We start from the raw sequence: 11,788 nt of genomic DNA, 5'->3' as shown, positions 1-11,788 counted from the left end.
TTGACGGGAACGGGCGACGGTCTGGCGCGCTCTGGGACGTCACCATGCGCGTCCCGGCGTGTTCTGGGTGTCCTGGGTGCGGTGCGTTCCGGCCAGTGCCAGCGTCTCCTGTGCCCAGGGCATGCACGATCGTGTTCAGTGGAGTGAGGGTGAACTGAAGGACATGCTTAGGTCGGCCAGAAGTGAGAGGAAAAGAAATGAGCATGGTGAGTACATGAGGTCACGGCATGATGATCATTGGGTCAAATTGGTACCTGGCACAGTGGTGGAGAGGTCTTGGCTTGGTCCAGGGGATTGAGGAGAGTGTGTGTGCTGACTTTTGCATGGTGGTTCAGGCTAAAACCCAGCAGATAATTGCATGTATTGAGTTGGCAAAAAGTTGCACACAAGGTGTTTGTGTTAATGGCCGAAAGAACTTTACTTTGGAATTTTTGAGTGAATTTTGGTGGGTTTGAATCATATATTATTTGCAGTAGAATGGTGGTGGTGGTGGTCAAATTGGAAGTGATTTGCAAAAATCCAAATTGCATATGATCTTACATATGCTTCAATGTCTCTACTTTGCTTGATCACCATTTGAATTTGAGAGAGAATTCGCAGGGGTTGTTTTGGGCAAAGTTGTTCACCTTAATGTTGTCTTGGATGAGATGCAAAGAGTTGACAAAGTTTAGTTTGAAAAACTTCCAAACCAGGGGCTCAAAGATGGCATGATGATGAAAAAGTCACAAGTGACCATTAGTGTATGTGAGTTGGAAAATCCTTTTATTTTCATTTTGATTTGGTTTTTCTTGATTCTACTGATGTGGTTGAGTGTTGAAATGGTATAAGAAAGTAATCCAAGCAATGAAACCAAGTTTGGTGGCCTTTTGCTCAAATTTGCATTTTTGGCCATTTCTTCTCATATGCCTCTATGGAATTTTTGAAAATTTCTTTATTTTGTTTTGTTTCAACTTGGATTGGCTTTGTTGAGTACTAGTTAGGGTTTCTTAATATTTTCAAACCATCTAGCAAAGGTAGATCATGTCCTAGACCTAATTTTCAAATATAGCCTTAGGCTCATATGTGTATTTCTATTTTTATTTCCTTTTCTTTTGATTTGATCAAAGGGCATGGTGTGGGGCTCATTTAGGGTTAGATGAGGTTTAGTGTTGGTTTCAAACCATTTGGGCAAGGTAGAGGTGCTTAGGTCAAGTTTTGGTAATATGGCTATGTGCCACATATACCTATATGCATATGTTTATTTTATTTTTGCTTCTCCCTTGATTTGGTTTGTAGGCACTAGGTTAGGTTTGTTGATGTTTTCAAAACATCTAGACAAGGTAGAAAAGCCTAGGTAAAAGTCTTACCAAAAATAGTATAGGCACATAGGCCCTTTTCTTTTTAATTTGATTTTTTTCTTATTGGGTTTATTTTGAAGGGTAAAGTGTAAGAGTAGGGTTTTGGGTTTTAGATCATCTCAAACTATTTCAACAATCAAACATGGCAATTACACAACCAATAAGCAGATCACTATGCATCAAACTAAATTTAATAAAAGTTTTTGTTGGTTCCAAAATTTGGAAATAGGGAAATTCATTTTCTTCTTTGTTTGAAATTTTGGGATGTTACAGGATTGGCGGCGGCGGTGTCTCTGGAAGGTTTTCCGTATCGTGGCTCTCGGTACTGGGGCTATTATCGACGAAGGCTTAAGTAGGCGGAAGGGTAGGTCAAGGGGCGTCACGAGGGGCCCAGACGCCAGGGCCGCGCGGCCAGGGTCCAGGCCGCGCCGCCCTGTTGTCTGGCCACCTCGTGGCCCCACTTCGTTTCTCCCTCGGTCTTCTGGAAGCTTCGTGGAAAAATAGGACCCTGGGCGTTGATTTCGTCCAATTCCGAGAATATTTCCTTACTAGGATTTCTGAAACCAAAAACAGCAGAAAACAGCAACTGGCTCTTCGGCATCTCGTTAATAGGTTAGTACCGGAAAATGCATAATAATGACATATAATGTGTATAAAACATGTGAGTATCATCATAAAAGTAGCATGGAACATAAGAAATTATAGATACGTTTGAGACGTATCAGGGAGGTATACCGGCATCACTCATTCATTGCATATTATAGTTGCTGGATACTTGTACATACTTGTTTAGTTTCTTTAAGTGGTTTTCTAATAAGAGGGAGATGATATTTGGGGAAGTGCTGCCTGAAAACAGATTCTGGACTGATACCAAACAAATTCTCAAAAACAGCCAGAACATTATTTTGCAAAGCCAATTTTTATGCATGTTACCCAGGTTATTATCTAACTTTCATTAGTTGAACACTTTCCGAGTTGAGCAGTGGAAGAATTTCTTAAAAATCGATTACTTTACTGCTGTTAAGTTTGACGAATTTCTGCTGTTTTGTGTTTATGCGACTCTTTTAGTTTTCATTTTCTTGTTTTTCTTTGTTTCTTTCCTAAAACACAAAAAGACCAAAAATATTTCTGTTGTTTCTCTTTACCATTTGTTTATTTTGGTTTCTTGCTTCTATTTTGCTTTATTTGCTATCGTTGGTTTGCTATAAGAAAATCCAAAAAGATTTTGCTTTGTTTGCTTGTTTCCTTTTGTTCTTGTTTCCAATTCGAAAAAACCAAAAATATTTGCTGTTCTTCTTTGGTTTTGTAAAGTTTATTATGGAGTTCAGCGGTCTTCAGTGGCTGGAGCTTGATTTTTATTCCATATTATTCAAGCTACACAAGTGAAAGGCAATAATGACGATCTACGACAACTCGACTGTGGTGAGAGGATGGTATGAACTCTATTTGTTTTCATTTTTGTACATATACTCATCCATGTGAGCATGCTTAGTTGGTTCATGTGAGGTATATGTCATTTAAGAAAGTCTAGTAGTTCATGATCTCTCACGTTTAGCTCCAATTTATTAATATGAGTAGCATGTCATAGATATTTGCTTGCATTGTTTTATTCATAAATAGGTATGACATTGTGGTATCCTCCTCTAAATAATTTACTTGAATCGACTTGGCACATGCTCACGCATGCATATGACTTAACAAAAGTCAATTAAGCCTCGATGATTTACTTCGCCTCAGAGTTCTTGTATCACTTTTATGTCTACGTTAATTTATTTTGCCGCAAGCATGATTATGACAGTTACTCCTCTCTTGATTGTCGCTCCCCAGTCTATTGCTAGCCTTCACTTGTAATGAGCGGGAACGCTGCTCGTGCTTCCAAACCCCTGAAAACCAAGTTATTCCAGAGTGTCCACCATAAATACCTATGCATGGCATTTCAAACCACTCCAAGTAAATTCTCATGCGCTACCTTTAAACCTTCAAAATGCTTCTCAATTTGTGTCGTTGTTTTATAGCTCATGACGAAGTCGGTGGTGTTTATCTTTCAACCTTGTCATTTACTTTTGATAGACTTTCATAATGGACTAGTGGCACATCCGCTTATTCAATAATTTTGCAAAAAGAGCTGGCAACGGGGTTTCCAGCCCCAATTAATTAACTTTCATTAATAATTCTCTTCACATGTTTTGCCCTGATTCATCAGTAAGCAACTTAATTTTGCAAATAGACACTCCTCCATGGTATGAGAATGTTGGAAGGCACCCTAGGATTCAGTTAGCCATGGCTTGTGTAAGCAAGGGTTGGGGGGAGTGTCACCCATAATAAAACTAAAGTGTGTGTGTAAACAAAAGAGAAGAGGGATGATTTACCTTGATGGTAAAGATAACGTCCTTCATGGGAGCCGCTCTTGAAAGTCTGGTTGACGAGGTAGTTGGAGTGCCCATTACCATTCGTTGACAACAACAAACACCCCTCAAAATAATTTTACTCCTGATTTAAAAATGAAAAGCTCTAGCGCATGTTAATCCCTGCTTCCCTCTGCGAAGGGTCAATCTTTTACTTTTATGTTGAGTCGCCATCCTTTCTTTGAGCATTTTCTTGAGAGCACAACTTTCGTTCTTATTATAATATGCTTGTCCCAAAATGTGATTAACTGTGGTATAACTTTGATGCTTTTATCTTTGATAATCTCTACTTCTAGTCTTTCCATGAACCTCAAAGGTGCCCGAGCATTTATGTTTTGCTGTACAAATACGGGCAAGCGAGATACCACCTTATCATATCCTTTTATGAACATTGCAATCTTGCTGATAGACATGATTCATGATGCTTATTATTAATTTGTTGGTACCTTTTCCATGATTGACATAGCTATTAGATGATTTTATTTGCATGTATCTTATTATGAATTGCTTAAGTACTTGTCCATATCATGAGAATATTCACATCATATGAGAAAATGTGTTCGTGAAAGTTCTTTTATCGCACTCAGTTGTTAACTGAATTGCTTGAGGACAAGCAATAAGCTAAGCTTAGGGGGAGTTGATACGTCCAAAACGTATCTACTTTCCCGGACACTTTTGCTATTGTTTTGCCTCTAATTTGTGTATTTTGGATGCAACTAACGCGGACTAACGCTGTTTTCAGCAGAATTGCCCTGGTGTCTCGTTTTTGTGCAGAAACTCAACTTTCAGGAAAATCCCCGGGGTTTATTCCAATGGGCCTATTTTCATAGAAGAGGGACGGAGCCAGAAGACCAGAAGGAGGGGGGCCACGAGGCGGCCACCCCACCAGGCGGCGCGGTAGGCCCCTGGGCCGCGCCGGCCTGTGGTGGCGGCGCCTCGGGCAGCCCCAGGTGCCCCCTCTGGACTACTTAAGGTCTTCGACCTAAAAACGCACGAGGGTTAGACGAAATCGCCAGAAGCCATCCAGAACACCGCCGCCATCGCGAAACTCCGTCTCGGGACGAGAAACTCCGTTCTGGCACTCCACCGGGACGGGGAATTGGAGGAGATCATCGCCATCATCACCACCGACGCCTCTCCATCGACCAGCCATGTTTCCCCCATCCATGTGTGAGTAATTCCCCCGCTGTAGGCTGAAGGGGATGGTAGGGATTGGATGAGATTGGTCATGTAATAGCATAAGATTGTTAGGGCATAGTGCCTAGTGTCCGTAATTGGTACTTTGATGATATTGTTGCAACTTGTTATGCTTAATGCTTGTCACTAGGGCCCGAGTGCCATGATCTCAGATCTGAACATGTTATTGTTTCATGATGATATTCATTGTTTTATGATCTTACATGCAAGTTGTATACACATGTCGCTGTCCGGAACCCGAGGCCCCAAAGTGACAGAAATTGGGACAACCGGAGGGGAAGGCGGTGATGTGAGGATCACATGTGTTCACGGAGTGTTAATGCTTTGCTCCGGTGCTCTATTAAAAGGAGTACCTTAATTTCCAGTAGATTCCCTAGAGGCCCGGCTGCCACCGGCTGGTAGGACAAAAGATGTTGTGCAAGTTTCTCATTGCGAGCACGTACGACTATATATGGGACATGCCTATGGATTGTTTAGTACTTGGATACTGTTTTATCACTATCTGTGAATGCCCTACTTTGATTGTTACATGGGTTTCTCTCATCCATGCAACGCCCGTTCATCCATCCCTGTGCCTACAGTATTTTAATCCTGCTGTTTACTATAATCACTACTACTGTCTTTGTTACACTGCTGCTGATATTTCACTACTGCTACTGCTATAAAACTATTGCTACTGATAAACTCTTGCGAGCAAGTCTGTTTCCAGGTGCAGCTGAATTGACAACTCCGCTGTTAAGGCTTACAAATATTCTTTGGCTCCCCTTGTGTCGAATCAATAAATTGGGTTTTACTTCCCGCGAAGACTGTTGCGATCCCCTATACTTGTGGGTCATCAGGGTGGAGTTCCAGGTGGACTCCACCAAGGTGGCCGGCCACCCCCCTCCAAGGAAAGGTGGGAATCCCACCTTGAGTGGGAGTCCCACCTTGGGTAGGTTTCCCTACACATGGATGGTTTTAGGTTGGGGTCTTATTCGAAGACTTGTAGACCAACTCTTGGGGGTTCCACCTATATAATGAGGAGCAAGGGGAGGGGGCCGGCCACACCAAGCCCTAGTTGGCTGCACCCCTATAGTGGTCGGCGCCCCCCCTCTCCCAAACCCTAGCCGCCCCTCCTCCACCACCTCTCCCGCATACGCTTCGCGAAGCTCCGCCGGAGATCTCCATCGACACCGCCACCACGCTGTCGTGCTGCCGGGATTCCAAGGAGGATCTACTACTTCCGCTGCCCGCTGGAACGGGGAGAAGGACGTCGTCTTCATCAACACCGAACGTGTGACCGAGTACGGAGGTGCTGCCCGATTGTGGCACCGTCAAGATCTTCTACGCGCTTTTGAAAGCGGCAAGTGATCATCTTCTGCAACAACAAGATCTAATCTCATAGGCTTTGGAAATCTTCAAGGGTTAGTCTTGTTCATCCCCTCGTTGCTACCATCTTCTAGATAGCATCTTGGCTTGGATTGCGTTCTCGCGGTAGGAATTTTTTTGTTTTCTATGCTACGAATCCCTTCAAAGGAGTGTAGTGCGGCGCAACACCAGGGATTCCGGTGCCAACGTGGAACCTGCACAACACAATCAAAATACTTTGCCCCAACTTAACAGTGAGGTTGTCAATCTCACCGGCTTGCTGTAAACAAAGGATTAAACGTATGGTGTGGAGAATGATGTTTGTTTGCAAAGAACAGCAGAGAACAATGATTGCAGTAGATTGTATTCAGATGTAAAAGAATGGACCGGGGTCGACAGTTCACTAGTGGTGTCTCTCCAATAAGAAATAGCATGTTGGGTGAACAAATTATAGTTGGGCAATTGACAAATAGAGAGAGCATAACAATGCACATACATATCATGATGACTAATATGAGATTTACTTAGGGCATTACGACAAAGAACATAGACCGCTATCCAGCATGCATCTATGCCTAAAAAGTCCACCTTCGGGTTAGCATCTGCACCCCTTCCAGTATTAAGTTGCAAACAACAGACAATTGCATTAAGTATTGTGCGTAATGTAAACAATACAAATATCCTTAGACAAAGCATTGTTGTTTTATCCCTAGTGGCAACAACACATCCATAACCTTAGAACTTTCTGTCACTATCCCAGATTCAATGGAGGCATGAACCCACTATCGAGCATAAATACTCTCTCTTGGAGTCACAAGTATCAACTTGGCCAGAGCCTCTACTATCAACGGAGAGCATGTAAGATCATAAACAACACATATATGATAGATCAATAATCAACTTGACATAGTATTCCATATTCATCGGATCCCAACAAACACAACATGTAGCATTACAAATAGATGATCCTGATCATGATAGTCAGCACACAAGATCTAAACATGATAGCACAAGAGGAGAAGACAACCATCTAGCTACTGCTATGGACCCATAGTCCAAGGATGAACTACTCACGCATCAGTCCGGAGGCGATCATGGTGATGTAGAGTCCTCCGGGTGATGATTCCCCTCTCCGGCAGGGTGCCGGAGGCGATCTCCTGAATCCCCCGAGATTGGATTGGCGGCAGCGGCACAGTAACTTTTCTCGTATCGTGGCTCTCGGTCATAGGGTTTTCGTGAAGGAGAGAATATATAGGCGAAGAGGCAGAGTCGGGGGAGTCCCGAGGGGCCCACCCCCTAGGGCGGCGCGCCCCCTCCTTGGCCGCGCCGCCAGGTGGTGTGGGGCCCCCTCGGCTCCCCTTCCTTTCCTCTTCGGACTTCTGGAAGGCTCCGTGGAAAATAAGACCCTGTGCTTTTGTTTAGTCCAATTCCGAGAATATTTCCTGTGTAGGATTTTCTGAAACCAAAAACAGCAGAAAACAGGAACTGGCGCTTCGGCATCTTGTTAATAGGTTAGTGCCGAAAAATGCATAATAATGATACAAAGTGTATATAAAACATGTGAGTATTGTCATAAAACTAGCATGGAACATAAGAAATTATAGATACGTTTGAGACGTATCAGGCGGCGGCGTGTCAGCCAACAAACCCTGGGAAGAGGGCGTAGTAGACCATATGGACCATATGGCGTTGTGGGCCCGATGGGCGCAACCGTTAGCAACTCAGCGAGGGGGTCGGGCCGCGATTCTCCCCAGCGGTGAGGACGGGAGCGCAGGGGATCCAGTCAGGGAAGGTGGCGGGTCTGCGCGCACAGGTCAGTCAGCGCTGGTGGACGGGAAGCGAAGAGAAGCCAGACGACGTCGGGGCCAGAAGAGCACGAAGCCTGCAAGTGGTGGTTCCTTATTGCAGACATATTTTTCTTTTTATTTTGGCTATTCCTCAGTTCCTACTTCGAAGGAACCTAACTACAAGATCATCAATTGTCGAGGTTGGATCGGGACTGGATAATGTTTGGCGGTTTACTGGCTTATATGGTGAACCAAAGTGGCAAGATAAACAGTTAACCTGGCAGTATCTTAGGGATTTATATGCTCAAGCTGATTTGCCATGGCTGGTTATGGGAGACCTCAACGAGATTCTTTATCAGTTTGAGAAGGAAGGAGGCAACCCAACACCCCAACACTTTATGCTGGCGTTTAAGGATGCTTTAGATGATTGTGACTTGGCAGACTTTGGTTACATTGGACATAAATTCACCTGGCACAAAAGGAAAATAAGAGAAAGGCTTGATCGGGCTCTCACCAATGAAGCTTGGAATCTGAAATTTGGGGATGCGATATTAGAGAATATGGAGTACAGCCACTCCGATCATCATCCCATTTTAATGGAATTTAATAAAGAGGATATAGAGGAAAGAAATGGACCAACTGTTCTTAGATTTGAGGCCAAATGGTTGAAAGAAGCACACTTCAGACAAGTAGTGGAGGAATCCTGGGAGCAAGCGGGTTTGGGTTCCCAACCAATATCGTTGGCGGGGAAACTAGCTTTTGTGCATGACCAATTGCATAAGTGGGACAAAACTATTCTACAAAAATCTAAGAAGGCGATTAGGAAGGCCCAACGCAACTCGGAAAAGATTTCAAGAGCGCCCTTAACGGATGAAAATATTGAGGAACAGAGAATGATAGCGAAAGAAATTAAAGATATGTTGGAAAAGGAGGAGATTCATTGGGCCCAAAGAAGTAAAATCAATTGGCTGCAGCATGGGGATAAAAAAAACTTCCTACTTTCATCATTTCGCTAATGAAAGGAAAAAAAGAAATAGGATTAAGAAATTGAAGGATGATAGTGGTGCATGGGTAGAAGGAGTGGCTGATCTGAATCCCTTGGTGTCGGACTACTTTGTAGGTTTGTTCACTTCTGAGATTGAGGAACCTGATCCGGACATTATAAATAAAGTTAACCCCAAGGTGGATGATCGTATGAATGAACAATTACTAAAACCCTTCATGGCATATGATGTCAAAAAAGCATTGTTCTCTATTGGCGATATGAAGGCTCCAGGGGCGGATGGCCTTCATGCTATTTTCTTCAAAGAAATCCTGGAACATATTGGGAGAGGTCTTAACAGCGGAGGTTTTATGTGCCATCAACAATTAAATTATCCCTGAAGGTTGGAATGATACGGTAATCATTTTAATACCCAAAGTGGACAATCCTGAATCTGTCATGCAATATAGGCCTATTAGTTTATGCAGTGTCCTTTATAAGGTGATCTCTAAAATGTTTGCTCTTTGACTAAAGTTTGTGCTTGATGAGGTTATTCCCCCGGTGCAAAGTGCTTTTGTTCTGGGAGATTAATTACAAATAATGTGCTGATTGCTTATGAATGCCTACATAAAATCAGGAACAAGAAAGCTGGTAAATGGGGGTATTGTGCTGTTAAATTGGATATGCACAAAGCCTATGACCGTGTTGAATGAAATTTTCTTGAAAGTATGATGAGACAACTGGGATTTCAGGAGGATTTTGTGAATCTTTTGATGATGTGTGTTAGGTCGGTGAAGTACAAGATCAGATTTAATAATCAAGAAACGAGCTCTTTTACCCCGTCTAGAGGGCTTCGCCAAGGGTATCCTCTGTCCCCTTATATGTTTCTTATTTGTGCAGAAGGTTTATCGAGTTTACTGGCTCATAGAGAGGAGGTTCGTGGCATGGAAGGTGTTAGGGTTAACATAAATGCTCCATCAGTGTCTCATTTACTGTTTGTTGATGACTCCCTCATCCTCATGAAGGCAAATTTGACTAATGCAACCTCATTGAGACAAGTACTTGATCAATATTGCGCAAGTTTGGGACAGATTGTTAGCCAGGCGAAATGCAGCGTGTTCTTTAGTCCTAATGTGGATACTTGAATAAAGGCTGAAGTTTGTACTGAATTGAATATTATGACAGAGGCATTATCAGACAAATACTTGGGTCTGCCAGCTATGGTAGGGGTAGACATGAGTGAGAGCTTCATGTATCTGCTTGAGATGATTATTAAAATGTTAGAGGGATGGAAGGAAAAATTCCTATCGATGGGAGGTAAATTTTTTTTGCTAAAAGCAGTAATCCAATCTCTCTCGGTTTATGCTATGTCAGTCTTCAATATTCCGAAAAACCTATGCAAACAGATGACAGATGCCATGGCTAGTTTTTGTTGGGGAGATACAGGGGAGAAGAATAAACTTCACTGGCTGGCCTGGTGGAAAATGTGCATACCTAAGAAATATGGAGGCATGGGTTTTCGGGATCTACACGCTTTTAACCATGATATGTTGGCAAAACAGTGTTGGGGCCTTATTACCAAGCCATATTCTCTCTATGCTCAGATTTTGAAGGCAAAGTATTATCCAAATAGTGATCTATTGAAAGCTGGCGCCAAGAAAGGCTCTTCTTTTACCTGAGAGAGTATCATCGCGGGACTGAATGTGTTTAAAAGAGGCTATATTTGGAGAGTTGGTACGGGAGAAAAAAAGTTAATATTTGGGAAGATTGTTGGATTCCTGATAGTCCAGATCGCAAAATTCAAACTCCATAAGGTCAAGTGTTAATTAAGTTCGTTATTGACCTGATCGATCCGGTCTCCTTACTGTGGGATTCAGATTTGATCCGGGATATTTTTAACCCAATTGATGCTGCAAGAATTCTACGGATACCCTTGAGTGAAAATTTAAATGAAAATTTCATAGCATGGCATATGACAAAGTCTCACTGTTTCTCAGTCCAGTCTGCTTATTATACCCAATGGAATCATCTTCATGGACACAAACTAGACAGGGCAGTAGATCAAAGTACACCATCTCATAATCTGGTTTGGGAACAGGTTTGGAAACTGAAAGTGCCAAGTAAAATTCAAATTTTCGTTTGGCGGGCTTTACATGGGATTGTTCCCGGTATGTCAATTCTTGCTGATAGACATATCCCAGTTTCAGGAGAATGCCCGGTATGTCACCAAGGAGCGGAAGATATTCTACAACTTATGTTCACATGCGAACATGCTAGAGAGGTGTGGCGGGCACTTGGCTTAAGGAATGTGATTGAGCCGTCTCTTATTGACCGCTCTGGTTCAGTGGCGCTTGAGGGCGTGTTGTGCGGAGACCTGCAGGTGCCATCACCGATTGGTTCTGTGGGGATCAAAGAACTCATTGCATGTGCAGCCTGGTATATGGTGGCAAAGACGAGAAATTAAGAAGGGAGAGTCAGTAGCTACTCCGGGAAGAACAACTTTTGCTATTGCGGGGTTGGCACAGAATTACTATGGTGCCGAAACGTCATCAGAGCCAAGGGTCCTATCCTGGACAAGGCCGGATTCTCACACATATAAGATCAATGTTGACGCTGCTTTTTCCCCAAATGGTTCAGGTGCTATTGGTGTTATTCTTCGCAATCATAAGGGAGTGGCTTTGGCAAGAAGAAGCAGATTGTTTAATAATGTTCTAAATGCATCAACTGCTGAAG

The sequence above is a fragment of the Lolium perenne genome, chromosome 5 (assembly GCF_019359855.2).
Source record: "Lolium perenne isolate Kyuss_39 chromosome 5, Kyuss_2.0, whole genome shotgun sequence".
NCBI lineage: Eukaryota > Viridiplantae > Streptophyta > Magnoliopsida > Poales > Poaceae > Lolium > Lolium perenne.
The sequence above is the reverse complement of the archived record's forward strand: the minus strand, read 5'-3'. Positions refer to the sequence as shown.